The sequence below is a fragment of the Neoarius graeffei genome, chromosome 4 (genome assembly GCF_027579695.1).
Source record: "Neoarius graeffei isolate fNeoGra1 chromosome 4, fNeoGra1.pri, whole genome shotgun sequence".
Classification (NCBI taxonomy): domain Eukaryota; kingdom Metazoa; phylum Chordata; class Actinopteri; order Siluriformes; family Ariidae; genus Neoarius; species Neoarius graeffei.
The window spans coordinates 107,715,200-107,732,649 of record NC_083572.1 but is presented as its reverse complement, the minus strand read 5'-3'; the positions used below and the strand labels follow the sequence as shown (position 1 = coordinate 107,732,649).

At 44.6% G+C, this 17,450-nt stretch overlaps 1 pseudogene; it reads right to left on the bottom strand.

Annotated features, from left to right (window-relative positions):
• Window positions 1–10,712: 10,712 nt before the first annotated feature.
• On the bottom strand, window positions 10,713–13,384 carry LOC132884662 (uncharacterized protein K02A2.6-like; annotated as a pseudogene).
• Between the last annotated feature and the right edge of the window lie 4,066 nt (window positions 13,385–17,450).

The following is a 17,450-nucleotide window of genomic DNA, read 5'->3' as shown; positions in this document are numbered from 1 at the left end:
GTAGTGCAAATATGACCCTCTGTAATTGCTGAGATAAATATGTTATCCACAACTGCATCCAATCTAGAAAGATGCTGCTCAATGTTGGGCATCGTTCTAAGGTGGTAGGTCAAGTTGTGTCTGAACCCACTTACAAAAGCTGTGTAAGCGGCTTGAGGCTCTGATCTTGCAATCTTGGACAATCGGGTCAGTTGGTCACACCATGTGTCTACCAAATCTTAAGTTTATTTACAATATCCTCTGTCATTTCCAATGAACCCACCAATACTTTCTTCCTACTGTTGTGATTTTGTCAGTATCTCTAAAGATTTGTTGTGCTTTCTCTTCTGTTGTTGGCTTTATAACCAACCGAAACTGTCTTATATAAATGGCAGATTATTCAACATGTATCAAGCATTTATTTCTCAAAAAAAGCAAACTGATTCACTATCATCTGTAACTAGACTAGAATATTTTATATTTTCTATCCACATTCACTGGATATGAGCAATCGCACGCTCTGATCGGCTACTCTACTACTAGGATATCGGCTCGTATACCATGAGTAGAGAAAAACAAAATGGCGGAGCGTATCAAATCAGATATATCACTTTGTTTTTATCTGGAATGAGATACCAACCAATCTAAAAAAAAACTTATCTAAAAACTCTTTGAGAAAAGCTTTAAAAGGAAAACTTTTCAAGATTCTTGAAAATGAAGATAGTTATCTTGAACTAGACTCTTTAATCGAACAAATGAAACAGTAATTTCCTCATTTTTTTATTAACTTATCTGGTAACTATGTCACCAAATTTCTATTCTGTTACTTAGCCTCTTTTTCTCCTCTCTCAAATGCTTTGCTTCTTTTGTCATTGTTCGAAATTATTGTAATTGTGTTTGTAATTTATTTATGTACAGACTGGCCTATCTCGATTAGTTTTAGTACTACCTGCAGGCCAGTCGAATTCATTTTCATAATTTATTTTCATTTTCATGTATTTTATTTGACCTAATATTTGTTCTCAAGTATTTAAAAGAAAAATAAATAGCTAAAAGAGTATAGTTTGTTTTTTTTCTCCCCATTACAGTTGTGCTCATAAGTTTACATACCCTGGCAGAATCTATGATTCTTTGACCATTTTTCAGAGAATATGAATGATAACACAAAAACATCTTTTCCACTCATGCTTAGTGGTTGGGTGAAACCATTTATTGTCAAATGACTGTGGTTTCTCTTTTTAAATCATAATGACAACAGAAACTACCTAAATGACCCTGATCAAAAGTTCACATACCCTGGTGATTTTGGCCTGATAACATGCACAGAAGTTGACACAAATGGGTTTAAATGGCAACTAAAGGTAGCATCCTCACCTGTGATCTGTTTGCTTGTAATCAGTGTGTGTGCATAAAAGCTGAGTGAGTTTCTGGGATCCAGACAGACTCTTGCATCTTTCATCCAGCCACTGACGGTTCTGGATTCTGAGTCATGGGGAAAGCAAAAGAATTGTCAACGGATCTACGGGAAAAGGTAGTTGAACTGTATAAATCAGGAAAGGGATACAAAAAGATATCCAAGGAATTGATAATGCCAGTCAGCAGTGTCCAAACTGTGATTAACAAATGGAAAATCAGGGGCTCTGATTTTGCTCTGATTTTGAAATGCCACAAAGTATCTCCCCTACAATACGCCAAACAGCACAGAGACAAGCCTCAAAACTTCTGGAACAAGGTAATTTGGAGTGATGAGACCAAAATTGAACTTTTTGGCCACAACCATAAACGTTACATTTGGAGAGGTGTCAACAAGGCCTATGATGAAAGGAACACCATTCCTACTGTAAAGCACGGAGGTGGATCGCTGATGTTTTGGAGATGTGTGAGCTACAAAGGCACAGGAAACTTGGTCAAAGTTGAAGGAAAGATGAATGCAACAGGTTATCAGCAAATACTGGAGGCAAATTTGCACTCATCAGCCCGGAAGCTGCGCATGGGACGTACTTGGATGTACCAACATGACAACGATCCAAAACACAAGGCCAGTTCGACCTGTCATTGGCTACAGCAGAACAAAGTGAAGGTTCTGGAGTGGCCATCTCAGTCTCCTGACCTCAATATCATCGAGCCACTCTGGGGAGATCTCAAGCGCGCAGTTCATGCAAGACAGCCCAGGAATTTACAGGAACTGGAGGCTTTTTGCCAAGAAGAATGGGCAGCTTTACCTCGTCTCGTCTCGTCTTCTTCCGCTTATCCAGGGCCGGGTCGCGGAGGCAGCAGTCTAAGCATGGAAGCCCAAACTTCCCTTTCCCCAGACACCTCGGCCAGCTCCTCGGGAAGAACACCGAGGCGTTCCCAGGCCAGCCGAGAGACATAGTCCCTCCAGCGTGTCCTGGGTCTTCCCCGGGGCCTCCTCCCGGGGGGACATGCCTGGAACACCTCCCCAGGGAGGCGTCCAGGAGGCATCCGAAAAAGATGCCCGAGCCACCTCAGCTGGTTCCTCTCGATGTGGAGGAGCAGCGGCTCTACTCTGAGCTCCTCCCGAGTGACTGTGCTTCTCACCCTATCTCTAAGGGAGCGCCCAGCCACCCTGCGAAGGAAACTCATTTCAGCCGCTTGTATCCACGATCTTGTTCTTTCTGTCATTACCCAAAGCTCATGACCATAGGTGAGAGTCAGAACGTAGATCGACCGGTAAATTGAGAGCTTCGCCTTTTGGCTCAGCTCCTTCTTCACCACGACGGACTGGTAAAGCGACTGCATCACTGCGGAGGCTGCACTGATCCGCTTGTCGATCTCACGCTCCATCCTTCCCTCACTTGTGAACAAGATCCCGAGATACTTAAACTCCTCCACTTGAGGCAGGACTTCTCCACCAACCTGGAGAGGGCAAGCCACCCTTTTCCGGTCGAGAACCATGGCCTCGGACTTGGAGGTGCTGATTCTCATCCCAGCCGCTTCACACTCGACTGCAAACCGCCCCAGTGCATGCTGAAGGTCCTGGTTTGAAGAAGCCAACAGGACAACATCATCCGCAAAAAGCAGAGATGAAATCCTGTGGCTCCCAAACAGGATTCCTTCCGGCCCCTGGCTGCGCCTAGAAATTCTGTCCATAAAAATTATGAACAGAACCGGTGACAAAGGGCAGCCCTGCCGGAGTCCAACATGCACTGGGAACAGGTCTGACTTACTGCCGGCAATGCGAACCAGACTCCTGCTCCGTTCGTACAGGGACCGGACAGCCCTTAGCAAAGAGCCCCGAACCCCATACTCCCGAAGCACCCCCCACAGAATACCACGGGGTACACGGTCGAATGCCTTCTCCAGATCCACAAAGCACATGTGGACTGGTTGGGCAAACTCCCATGAACCCTCGAGCACCCTATGAAGGGTATAGAGCTGGTCCAGTGTTCCGCGACCAGGACGAAAACCACATTGTTCCTCCTGGATCCGAGGTTCGACTATCGGTCGAATTCTCCTCTCCAGTACCCTGGAGTAAACTTTCCCTGGGAGGCTGAGAAGTGTGATTCCCCTATAATTGGAGCACACTCTCCGGTCCCCTTTCTTAAAAAGAGGGACCACCACCCCAGTCTGCCACTCCAGAGGCACTGTCCCCGACCGCCACGCGATGTTGCAGAGGCATGTCAACCAAGACAGCCCCACAACATCCAGAGACTTGAGATACTCAGGGCGGCTCTCATCCACCCCCGGTGCCTTGCCACCGAGGAGCTTGCAAACCACCTCAGTGACTTCGGCTTGGGTAATGGACGAGTCCACCTCTGAGTCATCAGCCTCAGTCTCCTCAGTGGAAGACATGACGGTGGGATTGAGGAGATCCTCAAAGTATTCCTTCCACCGCCCGACAATGTCCCCAGTCGAGGTCAACAGCTCCCCACCCACACTGTAAACAGTGTTGGCAGAGTACTGCTTCCCCCTCCTGAGGCGCCAGACGGTTTGCCAGAATTTCTTCGAGGCCGACCGATAGTCCTTCTCCATGGCCTCCCCGAACTCCTCCCAGTTCCGAGTTTTTGCCTCCGCAACTGCCCGAGCTGCAGCACGCCTGGCCTGCCGATACCCGTCGGCTGCCTCAGGAGTCCCGGAGGTCAACATGGCCCGATAGGACTCCTTCTTCAGCTTGACAGCATCCCTTACTTCCGGTGTCCACCAGCCGGTTTGGGGATTGCCGCCACGACAGGCACCGGAGACCTTGCGGCCACAGCTCCGAACAGCTGCATCCACAATGGAGGTAGAGAACATGGTTCACTCAGACTCAATGTCCCCCGCCTCCCTCGGAAGCTGGGAAAAGCTCTCCCGGAGGTGGGAGTTAAAGACCTCCCCAACAGAGTGCTCGGCCAGATGTTCCCAGCAGACCCTCACCATACGTTTGGGCCTGCCAGGTCTGTCCAGCTTCCTCCTCCGCCAGCGGCTCCAACTCACCACCAGGTGGTGATCAGTTGACAGCTCAGCCCCTCTCTTCACCCGAGTGTCCAAGACATAGGGCCGGAGATCAGATGAAACGACTACAAAGTCGATCATCGACCTCCGACCTAAGGTGTCCTGGTGCCACGTGCACTTATGGACACCCCTATGCTTGAACATGGTGTTCGTTATGGACAAACCGTGACTAGCACAGAAGTCCAATAACAAAACACCACTCGGGTTCAGATCGGGGAGGCCGTTCCTCCCAACCACGCCCCTCCAGGTGTCACTGTCGTCGCCCACGTGAGCATTGAAGTCCCCCAGGAGCACAATGGAGTCCCCAGTCTGAGCACCCCTCAGTACCTCTCCCAGGGACTCCAAGAAGGCCGGATACTCTATACTTCTATTTGGCCCGTAGGCACAAACAACAGCAAGAGCCCTCTCCCCAATCCGAAGGCGCAGAGAGGCGACCCTCTCGTTCACTGGGGTAAACTCCAACACATGGCGGCTGAGCTGGGGAGCTATAAGCAAGCCCACACCAGCCCACCGCCGCTCACCACGGGCGACTCCAGAGAAGTGGAAAGTCCAGCCCCTCTCGAGGAGCTGGGTTCCAGAGCCCAAGCTGTGCGTGGAGGTGAGCCCGACTATCTCTAGCTGGTACGTCTCAACCTCCCGCACAAGCTCAGGCTCCTTCCCCCCCAGCAAAGTGACATTCCATGTCCCAACAGCCAGCCGCTGTGTTCGGGGATCAGGTCATCGAAGCCCCTGCCTTCGACTGCCACCCAATCCACACTGCACCAAACCCCTACTGCTACCTCTGTGGGTGGTGAACCCACAGGAGGGCAGCTTAACCATCTGAGAAAATAAAGAGCCTCATCCACAACTACCACAAAAGACTTCAGGCTGTCATTGATGTTAGAGGGGGCAATACACGGTATTAAGAACTGGGGTATGTAAACTTTTGATCAGGGTCATTTGGATGTTTTTTGTTGTCATTATGATTTAAAAATAGAAAACACAGTTGTTTATCAATAAATGGCTTCACCCAACCACTAACCATGAGTGGGGAAAAAAGTTTTTGTGTTATCATTCATATTCTCTGAAAAAAGGCCAAGAAAGCAAAAATTCTGCCAGGGTATGTAAACTTATGAGCACAACTGTATCTCCTGTTTCACACTCCAGCCCAGTCGGTGGCAGTAACACACCTTTAAGTTGATTTGCCAACTGCTAAAAAAACCCTAAAGAAGAAGAAGAAAATGGTGGAGTGTGTTACTGAACCAAACGAGGATGAAATAAAAACTATACTCAAAAACAAAACCCAAAAAAATACAGAAAAAAACAAAATATGGAATGAAAGTATTTGATGGTAAGAACGTATCTTTTTTATTTTTGAAAAATTATTATAGCATTTTTCACGTTCTCAGCGGAAATGATTTTGTTGGGCGTTTTGTATAAAGTTTTTATTTATCGAATTTGCAAAAAAAAAAAGCTTCGTTTCTCAAAATCCAGTGAATGTGGATAGAATAAAACAGTTACTCCACTCAATCTCGTTGTACATGGATTATAGCTGACTCTGTGGTACGCACCTCATCGGCTATCAGCTCATGTACGACTCGATTTCATGGAATAACTGTTAAATAATCTCATCTCGTCTCATTATCTCTAGCCGCTTTATCCTGTTCTACAGGGTCGCAGGCAAGCTGGAGCCTATCCCAGCTGACTACGGGCGAAAGGCGGGGTACACCCTGGACAAGTCGCCAGGTCATCACAGGGCTGACACATAGACACAGACAACCATTCACACTCACATTCACACCTACGCTCAATTTAGAGGCACCAGTTAACCTAACCTGCATGTCTTTGGACTGTGGAGGAAACCGGAGCACCCGGAGGAAACCCACGCGGACACGAGGAGAACATGCAAACTCCGCACAGAAAGGCCCTCGCCGGCCACGGGGCTCGAACCCGGACCTTCTTGCTGTGAGGCGACAGCGCTAACCGCTACACCACCATGCCGCCCTGTTAAATAATCTCCCGGTTAATTTATTTTCTGTAGATTCGGTATCAGTGTGAGTTATGTTTATTTTTAACTCAGAGATATAAGTTAGCAGGGGCTAATATTACGCTTCCATTAAGTATTAACAGACTCCTCATAATAAATAGGAGACATAATAAAAAGCAGAGAAGGCTTATCTGTGGATGCTGATGTTTGGTGGTTTGTGTTATCAGAGCTGGATGATTTCTATGAGCATGTGTGGGGTTGGGCCTATCAGGACACGGTGGGAAGGGTAGGCAAAGGGAAGAGATGGGTACAATTTAACGCCTCATTATGCAAATTGATCATCTCAATTGACCATCGCTCTGATAATGGCAGGCCAGACTGCTGGGGAGTTTCAAAATGCCTCTGGAAAACATCAGTTAAATGTCCCAAGAGCTAAAAATAAGATCTAGAAGAAAATTGAAGGAGACAATTTGGATTTGTGTGAAAGGGGGTGAGTGTAAGACTGTGACTAGTAGTGAAGGAACCAACGGCTACGATGGTCAAACGACCTGAAATGTCACATGCAATTAAGCGCTAAAGGACAGCCAGGCAAGAGGGTGGGGGAATGAATAAAAATGTATTTCAGTTCTCAGACTGCCATCAGGATTTGGCATTTGCTCATGGGTTAAAAACTCACATGGCCTTTGTTATTAATTAAGTTTTTCCCCCCGAGTTGGCAGTATGTTTTTGAACACGACAATGAATTAAACGCAGCACAGATGAGACAGTCCTGTCAGTGCCTAATTGCATTTATCGGCCTGGTGGCTCTTCCTAATCTTGGATTATGATGATACATTAGCAGCTGTGCCTTATGTTTACAAGGCATTCATCAAGGTAATGGGACAAATTCCCCAACATCGCGTTAATCATGGGCTGTAATGGACCTGTCCTTATCGGCATCCAGTCTGTCCACATACCTGCTTTAAAGTTACTTATTTACATTAATTATGTGCAACACAGGTAATGTAAATACAGTGGTGGCTACAATTGCTGGGTTTCACGTGACGTCACATACGCCTCATTAGTTATTCAAAACTTTATCTGGTGGTCAGCCACCCTCAGTTGACAAAGCATTTGTACGGAGAAGGTACATTGCTCTCATGAAAAATGCCTTACACTTGCATTGTTTTAGGTTATTCGAATCGATCAAACCGTGAAACTGATAAAAGTTTCTTCAGGGTTCCCCGTGAACTAATAAAAAAGGTGAACGAACACAGGATTTCACAAAAAGGCATCAAGAAAGGTGGCTTTTGAACCTCTCACACTGCAAAAAATGGCCTTTCAAAAATAAGAAATAAAAGATTAAAGGATATGGGACATGAAACATAAAAGCACACTATATCAGTTTCTTTCCATTAAAAATATGAATTAATTGCATCAACAAATACAAAATCATCTATTAAATTCAGCAAAATCGTTATATTCGTGATGATTATATGGCATTTCTGCTTGAGCTCCGATATGCATATTTTACAACCGGAAGAGCCGCTGTCACGTGATCATACGTCACAAAAACTTTCGGGCACAGCACAAGCGGGTAAATGAATGGAGAAGTGGATGACAAGAAAATTGTTTTTATAGTCTTTAAAGTACATTGGACATCATACATTGGACATTATGGTGTATTGTGCTGCTTATGGTTGCAATAATTCCAATGGGAAATGCCCTGGAGTAAGTTTTTTTGCATTCCCCAAGGACCCGAAGCTGAGGAAAGTGTGGGCTCACCTGCGCATGCGCAGTAGGCTTGGTAGGACAACTTTACAGAACACCTGTTGAAAAAAACTTTGCACCTACTGTTTCTCACAAACTGTATTCGGACCATTTCACTGAGGATTCTTTCAACATTAATACTCAGGTACTGAGCGATATTAATTCATGAAACATGAAACAGGAAGCATAAGGATGAGAAAAAAAAAACAGTTCAAATCGGGAAGCCGCGCACACCTGCGCCAGGCTGCACAAATGCGCGCAGCTTCCCGACCCAAACCGCCTCTCTCTCATCCTTACACTTCATGCCTCATGCTCCATGAACCAACATCGCTATTTTTTTTTTTTTTAAATCGGATCTGCGCGATTCAGCCGTGAAAAAGGCAGCATCCGCCGAAAGGCGCGCTGTTTGCATCCCTGCACGGAGGCCAGGGGACAGGGCAGGAATATTTTTGTTGATATGAGTGATCCGGTGCGATTTGGCGACCCCCCTGTTGAAGACCTCTGCGCTAAGCGACTGAAAGCCGAGGTAAGGATTAGTATTATAATTTTGGGTGTATCAATTATTGATTATCATAATTCTGACTCGTTTCGCCATTTTGAATGTTTTCATCTCAGACTCTGGAAGCATTGTATCTCAATCAATCTCGAAAAATATCAGCAAAAAAAAAAACTAGCTTGCAACGGACTTTAGCTAGATCTATGATGAACTTTCAATGTATGATACAAAAATAATACTTCTTTCAACAGATCATTAGCCTTTGAGCAGAATTGTTTTTAACTTACCAGGAAGTGTTATCCAGCCGACCGCTTTCAGTTTCATGAGGGCTGAATGAACTCTCACTCTCAGAATCATCTGACCCGTCAGAGTAAAGACAAGATCCATGTTCATGTGAATTTCCAGCTATCGGTTCAAATTGATAGGGTCTAACTTCACATCTCTGTGAAACATCGGGAATATCACTGTCGATGGTGTCCATTTCGGTAACCTGTTTACATTAGATTCCCAAGCGCTGGCTCCTTGGAAAGTTTTTGTGACGTCATGGGTCACGTGACCACCTAGCTCATTAACGAATCCTTGTTTTACGCTGATGTATAAAAAAAACTTGAATAATGTGATGATTTTCACATTTTTGACGTCCTGCAGTGATTTAGATGGCATTTCTTATGTCCTTTATACATAATTATGCCCAGGTAAAAATCCATGTCCCATATCCTTTAAAACAAAGCATATTTGCTTGAATCAGGTGAAAAAAATCTGCCAATGGAACTAGTCAAATTTGACTTGGTAAGATTTCTTAAAGTAAGATGAAAAATCTAACCTGTTTTTAGATGAAATAATTCCAAAATTAGATTGGGGAACTTATTATGCGAGATCTGATTAACTCAAAATAATCAAAATAGTTCTTATAACAAGATCGTACTTCTTACATTTAGCCATTCAAGTCATTTTTATTTATTTCATTTTAAGGGTATTTCACTTAAATTCATGACAAAGTCTTAGCAGTAAAAACTGAATTTAAGATAAATATACTAATATTAAGATTGTTAAATTCTACAACTAAGCATTGCTAGCTTAAAAGATTCTCCTTTTGTGACCTGTAATTAGTAAAATACTCTAGATATGAGACCAGAGACTATCTTGAATCAAGTTGACGACACGTGTAGCATTGCAACAAGTTTTTTTTTTCCCATTTCAACATTCAAACATTAAAACATCTCTTAAGATTCCACTTCCCCAGGACCTCAGGCACCAAAAAAATAAAATAATAATAATAAAAAAAGTCTACGCATTTTGACTTACAGTGCTTACACAACGCCAAAGCAACAGTGCATTTTGGGAGCACTGACTATTCATGTGTACGAGGGGTTTACAAGATCAGGCACAAAAACAAACAAACAAACAAAACAAAACACTGAACTTAACTCACAGCATTCCAAAAAGAGCTCACTAAAACGCCCTCCACTTACTCATAAACTTTTTGAAGGCACTTCTCTGGTCTAGAGTATGTACAGCATCTAGAAGGAGCTCAATCTGAATGACTAAGTAAACAGTCACAGTAAACTAAAGATATGCAAGGTGACCAAACGTCTACGCATTTTGACTTACAGTGCTTACACAACTCCAAAGCAACAGTGCATTTTGGGGGCAAGATTCAAAGATTTCAGTAAAGTTCATTTATTCCCAAAACAAGCATACTTTGTTTTTTTTTTTCTTGAAACAAGATGAACTGTGCTATACTTTCTTACTGCTCTAGCTAAGAAAGAAAACCGCATGGCAGCTTGGTTAAGTCCACAAGAACCGTGTGTTTTTAATTCGATTCCTCACTTTACTTTTTACTTCACTCATGCATACCCATCATGCTACCGACACCTAGTGGCGGCTCCATAAATGCAGGATACAACATCCCTCCACTCTTAGAAACGTTACAACCTCCCCAAGAAAACCCCTTAAACAAAAACATCAACATAACATCAATACCACTAACTCAGAGTGGGGGTAGACTGCCCCAGCTCTGGTGGACTCAGAACGGGGATTATTCTACCCCAACAGCTCTGGCCACTCTAACTACAAATTCAGTTTCTCAGGAGCCTTCCTTGCCTTGCATGAATGACGAGGGCACTCTTCTTCTTCCCTAACAGCCGGCTCTGCTACAGGAGGAAGAGGAGTCTGCTCTGCTGAACTCACGTCCCCCTCCAAGGTAGCACAGGGCCTCTGTTCATGTTCCTCAGGCTTAGTGTCTGGTAGCCTGACTGGCTGCTCAGGTCCCATGGCATCAGCATCCCAATCTGCCCTGGTCTCTGGTTCCGGGTACTCGTTCAGCTGGTGGTGACCCTCTAATCCCCTTCTTGCTAAAAGGTGGTCCACATGGCGCCTATGCACCTGGCCTCCCACCCGGACCCTGCAACTGAGAGGGCCTGTGCTAGAGATGACCACACCTGGTACCCATTTCCGATGACCTGTGAAATCCCTCACCCAAACTTCGGACCCTGCTGTCAGAGCCCTGGCTTGTCTGGTGCGGTTCTCCCTGCAGATCATGCGTTCTTGGTTCTGGAGGACCTTGGCCTGAGTGTCTGGCTTTAATAGGTCCCATCTTGTCCTGACAGGGCACCCAAACATCATCTCTGCTGGTGATCTGCCTGTTGTTGCATGAGGTGTTGATCTGTATGCTGCTAAAAACCTTGCTATGCGAGTCTTAAGTGACCCCCCTGATCCCTTGGTTTTCTTCAAGGCCCTCTTGACTGTCTGTACTGCTCTTTCAACTACACCATTCGTGGACGGCTTGTAGGGGGCAGATGTTATGTGCCTTATGCCATTAGAAGACAGAAAACCCCTGAACTCGGCGCTTGTGAAATACACCGCATTGTCTGACACGACTGTGTGTGGCAGGCCATGGATGCTGAACAGCTCTCTCAAGTGCTCAATTGTTCCTGCTGAGGTGGCAGAACTGACTGGAGCAACTTCCAGCCATTTTGAATGGGCATCTACTGTTATCAAAAACATCTCACCCTGAAATGGACCCATGTAGTCTATGTGAATTCGCGTCCATGGCTTTCCAGGCCATTCCCAAGGAGAGACTGGTGCCTGGGGGGGGAGCATTTCGAACTTCTTGACAGATAGTGCAGGCTTGCACTTTCTGCTCTATTTCATTGTCCAGCCCAGGCCACCACATGTGAGCTCTGGCTGTCGCCTTCATTCTCGAGACTCCTGGGTGTGGTTCATGAAGTTCATCAAGCAGTATCTCACAAGCTTGTAATGGAATCACCACGCGTAGTCCCCAGAGCAGGATGCCGTCTTCCACACTGAGCTCCACCTGCCTTCTGAAAAATGTTTGCAAAGCCGCAGCTGGGAGGCCATCCCTCTTTGATGAAACGGCAGACCTTTGACAGTATAGGATCTCTTGCAGTCCACAACTTAAGCTGCTGGCCTGTAATAGGGGCTGTCTGAAGCTGTCTCAGTAAGCATGTCAGTTCAGCTGGACGGTGAGTCTCCCTAGGCCTTTCAGGAAGGGGAAGTCTGCTGAGACCATCAGCATTGGTGATGGTCGGTCCTGGCTTGTACCTGAGAACGTACTGATACTGAGCCAGCAGTAAAGCCCAGCGCTGAAGGCGTGGTGAAGCTGTTGGCTGAATGTTCTTAATCTCCCCTAGGAGGCCCAGCAAGGGCTTATGGTTTGTTTGTATGGTAAAATCACGCCCATACATATATTGGTGGAACTTCTTTACTGCAAATATTACAGCAAGGGCTTCCCTCTCCAAATGAGAGTAATTTTTTTCAGCTGGCGACAATGAGCGAGAGACAAAACAGATCGGCCTCTCAGTGTCTTCAATCCTATGCGATAAAACTGCTCCAACTCCGTACGGAGACGCATCACAAGTTATGATTAGGGGCAACTGGGGGTCATAATGAACGAGTAGTGGTGATGCTGAAAGCAAGTCCTTTGACTTCTGGAATGCCGCATGCTGCTGAGAGCCCCACACCCACTTTGCCCCCGCCTTTAAGAGACAATGTAGGGGGGCCAACACTGTGGATAAATCTGGAAGGAATCGGCCATAGTAATTAATCATTCCCAGGTAAGCCCGCACTTCAGAAACATTTTTGGGGTCTGGGGCCTCTCTTATAGCTCTTACTTTCTTCTCCAAGGGTTGGAGACTGCTGGCAGTTACCCGGTGGCCCAAATATTCAACTGCTGGGGCCATGAACTCGCACTTAGACCTCTTTAGCCTGAGACCTGCTTCCTCTAGTCGTGTCAGCACCTGACTGAGGTTTTGGAGATGGGCTTCCTCCGAGGGACCTGTCACAAGGACATCATCAAGGTAAACAGTTGTGTGCGGAATCCCTGCTAATAAGTTCTCCATGGTCCTCTGAAATATTGCACAAGCTGAGGAAACTCCAAAAGGAAGACGTGTGTACTGGAATAACCCCTTATGAGTGTTAATCGTCACCAGCTTACATGAATCTTCAGCCAGCACCAACTGTTGGTAGGCATGGGACATGTCTAGTTTAGAGTAGCTTGTGCCACCAGCTAGTGTAGCAAAAATCTCCTCCATTCTTGGTAGTGGGTACTGTTCTAGTCTTGAAGCTATGTTTGCTGTTAATTTATAGTCTCCACATATCCTTACAGTATCATCTGGCTTTAGCACAGGCACAATGGGTGCTGCCCAATCAGAGTGTGTAATAGGTTCAATGACACCTACAGCTTGTAGTCTGTCTAGCTCTGCCTCAATCTTAGGTCGCATGGTAAAAGGCACGGGCCTGGCCTTGCAATAGCGAGGCTTGACAGACGTGTCGACATGGAAATGAACTTCCATACCTTTCAGGGTCCCAAGCTCATCCTTAAAGATGTCCTTATGTTTGGAGAGAACATGTTGCAGCTCACTATCTGACACCTTGAAAATTGGCTTGAACAGTTCTTTCCAATTGAGACGCAACACGCCCATCCAGTCCCTCCCCAGCAGATTTGGCCCCCGATTCCGAACCACCAGTATGTCCAGAGCTGCTGTCTGTCCCTCATAGTGAACATCAACTGTAGTTTTGCCCTTAACTTCAACCTTCTCCCCTGTGAATGATCTCAGAACAACTTCAGAAGGTTTCAATGCTAATCCAGGGGTTGCACCTTGTATTTTATTGAAACAGTCCTCCCCGATCACTGTTCGCGATGCCCCAGTGTCGACTTCAAATTGCACTGGACTGTTATTCAGCTCTACTGTAGCCACAATGGGGCCATGTGGCTTCTCTTTCAGAGCCATGAGGTAATCAGTCTGTTCCTCCTCTTCCTCAGACTCTTGAGGCAGAGTGAGCTGTGACATAAGGTGAGCAGCCTTAGGTTCCTGCCTCTGAGTGGATCTGCCTTTATCCTGTTTACTCCGCTTACACACTCGGGCTATGTGACCAACTTTTTTACAGTAATGGCACACTGCTTCCTTGAATCGACACGAATCAGCTGCGTATCCATCGCCACAGCGATAGCAGGTCACTGATCTTGTAGCTTGTCGCCTTTGAGTGATAAACCCTGGGTTTTCAACCTGATTAACTTGAGCAGTAGACTGCAGGGTCTGTGCACCTTTATCTGCTGCTTCCAGTGCGATCGCTTTATCAAGGGCTGACTTCCATGTTAAATCAGGTATTGCCAGTAAGCGGCGCTGTATTTGCTCGCAACCTATGCCCCAAACAAACTGATCTCTCAACCGTTCTTCCAGTGTAGCGCCAAAACCGCAATGTGTGGCGTGATGTTTTAATTTGACTACATAGGATGAGACTGCTTCCCCCTGTGCTTTCGTACAGGAGTGGAATTTAAACCTCTCCACGATTTCGTTCGGTTTTGGGTTGAAATGTTCCCCTACACGTTTCACTAAGTCCTTATAATCAACTTCGGTGGGTTTTGATGGGGCTATCAAGTCTATTATTATTCCATACAGACTACTGCCACAAACAGAGAGAAGAATGGCCCGTTTAGTTTTGTCCTGCGTTACCTCATTGGCTTCAAAGTAGAATTCCAATCTCTCCACATATCTATTCCAATTTTCTGATTCTGGATCAAAAGCCTCCACTTTTCCGAAGACGGACATCTTCACGGCTTTTGGACATTCTCACTTCCCAGTTTTTCGGATCAGTAAACTCAGGCCTTTTTCAGTAGACTAATGCAGTAGTCTTGTATGCTTTATCCTCGTTGCCAAAATATTATACTTTCTTACTGCTCTAGCTAAGAAAGAAAACCGCATGGCAGCTTGGTTAAGTCCACAAGAACCGTGTGTTTTTAATTCGATTCCTCACTTTACTTTTTACTTCACTCATGCATACCCATCATGCTACCGACACCTAGTGGCGGCTCCATAAATGCAGGATACAACAAACCGCATTTGACAAATGTCCAAAATGTACTTACTTGTTTTAAAAAAAACTTGTTTTATTTTCAAAGGTGCTCCAAATAAGACTTTTTCAAGACATTTTGTCTATACAAGATTTTCAAGATGGACTGTCTAAAAACTAGCCTTTTTAGCTAAATGAGGTGGGCAATTATGTCTTATAATAAGGGTGGCTAGATGTTTTGACTTGAAAATAAACAAATAAACTTCCTAAGATTTTTATTTTTTGCAGTGCACTGAAATCGAAGGGAGCCGAGTCAAAGCGCGCTCGAGTTTGCAGTGGTCACTTGGTGAAAGGTTTGTATTTCCCTCTCAGCTCTGTCCTTAGTGTTTTCCAAGTACTTTTCTTGCTGTGTGTCGTTATTTTACGGTACTTTTTTTTAGTCACGAAGCGCTAAAGTCCCCAGCTGTTTCTTTGTTTCCTCCTCACGAAGTCCATATGCATGAAGGTTGCGACAAAATTCTTCCCCGGCCGTACAGTTACAATGCACCGTGATCACTTCTCTGTCTTGTTTAACTAAGATCCAGGTCTTTAAAGGGGTTTCTGATGATCTTTGTGAATGATTTAGCTGAGAGATAAGAGCCAACACAAGTGAGAATCACGCCAACTGTTGTTTGTTTACACTTCAACTTGCAGCGCTTCGTTGTAAAGATGCGAACGAAAAGCTTAAAAAAACAAACTTACTTCCACGGGCAAAAACAACACAGGATTCATTGGGCAACGACTTGATCCCGAGGTCCTTTACCCAGCCACGTACAAAAAGTCGTAAGCCTCCATACTCTTCCACACTTTCATCTGTTTTGCGGTGTAGAAGGACGTCTGTAACACCAGATAGTTCGAGATGTCGGGGAACTTGACTGAAGGGTAGTTTTTGAGATCGTATGACAAATCCTTCTTTCCCAGACTGTAGGGGTCGATTCCATTGCACACAGCAATCTTCTGAATATATCTAAAGCCAGCAGTGGCTTCTAGATTATGAGTATACTCTGATAAGTTATCACTAGTTGTTTGCAGTACAGCAGTCATTTAGACCACCAGCTATTTCACTTCCGGTAAAACTGCTAAGAAAAGTCACGTGACTGAAACCCAGGAATTATCGACAGTCCATTATTATTGACACCTTTTCAGATTTACCAATAAAAAAAAACTTACAAAGAAGAGTTTCAGTTCCAACAGTTATTATTGGTTAATTATTCAATGGGAAGACCCCTCACCCACCCACCATTGATCTTGTTGTCTGATGACACAGCTCATTACCTGAGATGGAAATTTTTTTTAACACGATCAGCAATTTTTTGGAAAAGCCGGACGTCATCATCGCAGGTAAGCATGGTGGAAAGATCATGGACATGTTTTTACTGATCAAATTCACTGACATTTCATGGTCTCCTCGTCGAAGCCTACTTTGTTTCTTACTCTTTCATTTGACAGTTGCCATTTTGTATCAAACACGCATTTGAGAGTCATGTGCGGTGTCGATAATCGTGATCTCTTTCACCGGTGTCCACCATTATTGACACCCTGTGGAATTAAGGGACATTTACAACTGTTATGGATCGATCTTTGGGTAACACTGTTGAAGTAGATGAAGTACTTTTAAAAAATAAAAGTGCTGTGATTTATAATAATTTTTTTCTTATTCATAACAGAATGGAATGTTTACAGAGTATTTGGAATTTGAGTGCAATAAATAGAATTAGACCAGAATGAAATTCCTAGCATATAAAAAATTACATGCTTGAAATATTCAGATTTTTCTATTCCATTCAGATTTTTTTTGCAGTTTGTTGTAAATATCTACCACATATTAGAATATCAGTAGACATTTTATATTTTTGCAGTGATGCTTGAAAGTTTGTGAACCCTTTAGAATTTTCTATATTTCTGCATAAATATGACCTAAAACATCATCAGATTTTCACACAAGTCCTAAAAGTTGATAAAGAGAACCCAATTAAACAAATGAGACAAAATATTATACTTAGTCATTTATTTATTGAGGAAAATGATCCAATATTACATATCTGTGAGTGGCAAAAGTATGTGAACCTCTAGGATTAGCAGTTAATTTGAAGGTGAAATTAGAGTCAGGTGTTTTCAATCAATGGGATGACAATCAGGTGTGAGTGGGCACCCTGTTTTATTTAAAGAACAGGGATCTATCAAAGTCTGATCTTCACAACACATGTTTGTGGAAGTGTATAATGGCAGGAACAAAGGAGATTTCTGAGGACCTCAGAAAAAGCGTTGTTGATGCTCATCAGGCTGGAAAAGGTTACAAAACCATCTCTAAAGAGTTTGGACTCCACCAATCAACAGTCAGACAGATTGTGCACAAATGAAGGAAATTCAAGACCATTGTTACCCTCCCCAGGAGTGGTTGACCAACAAAGATCACTCCAAGAGCAAGGCGTGTAATAGTCAGCGAGGTCACAAAGT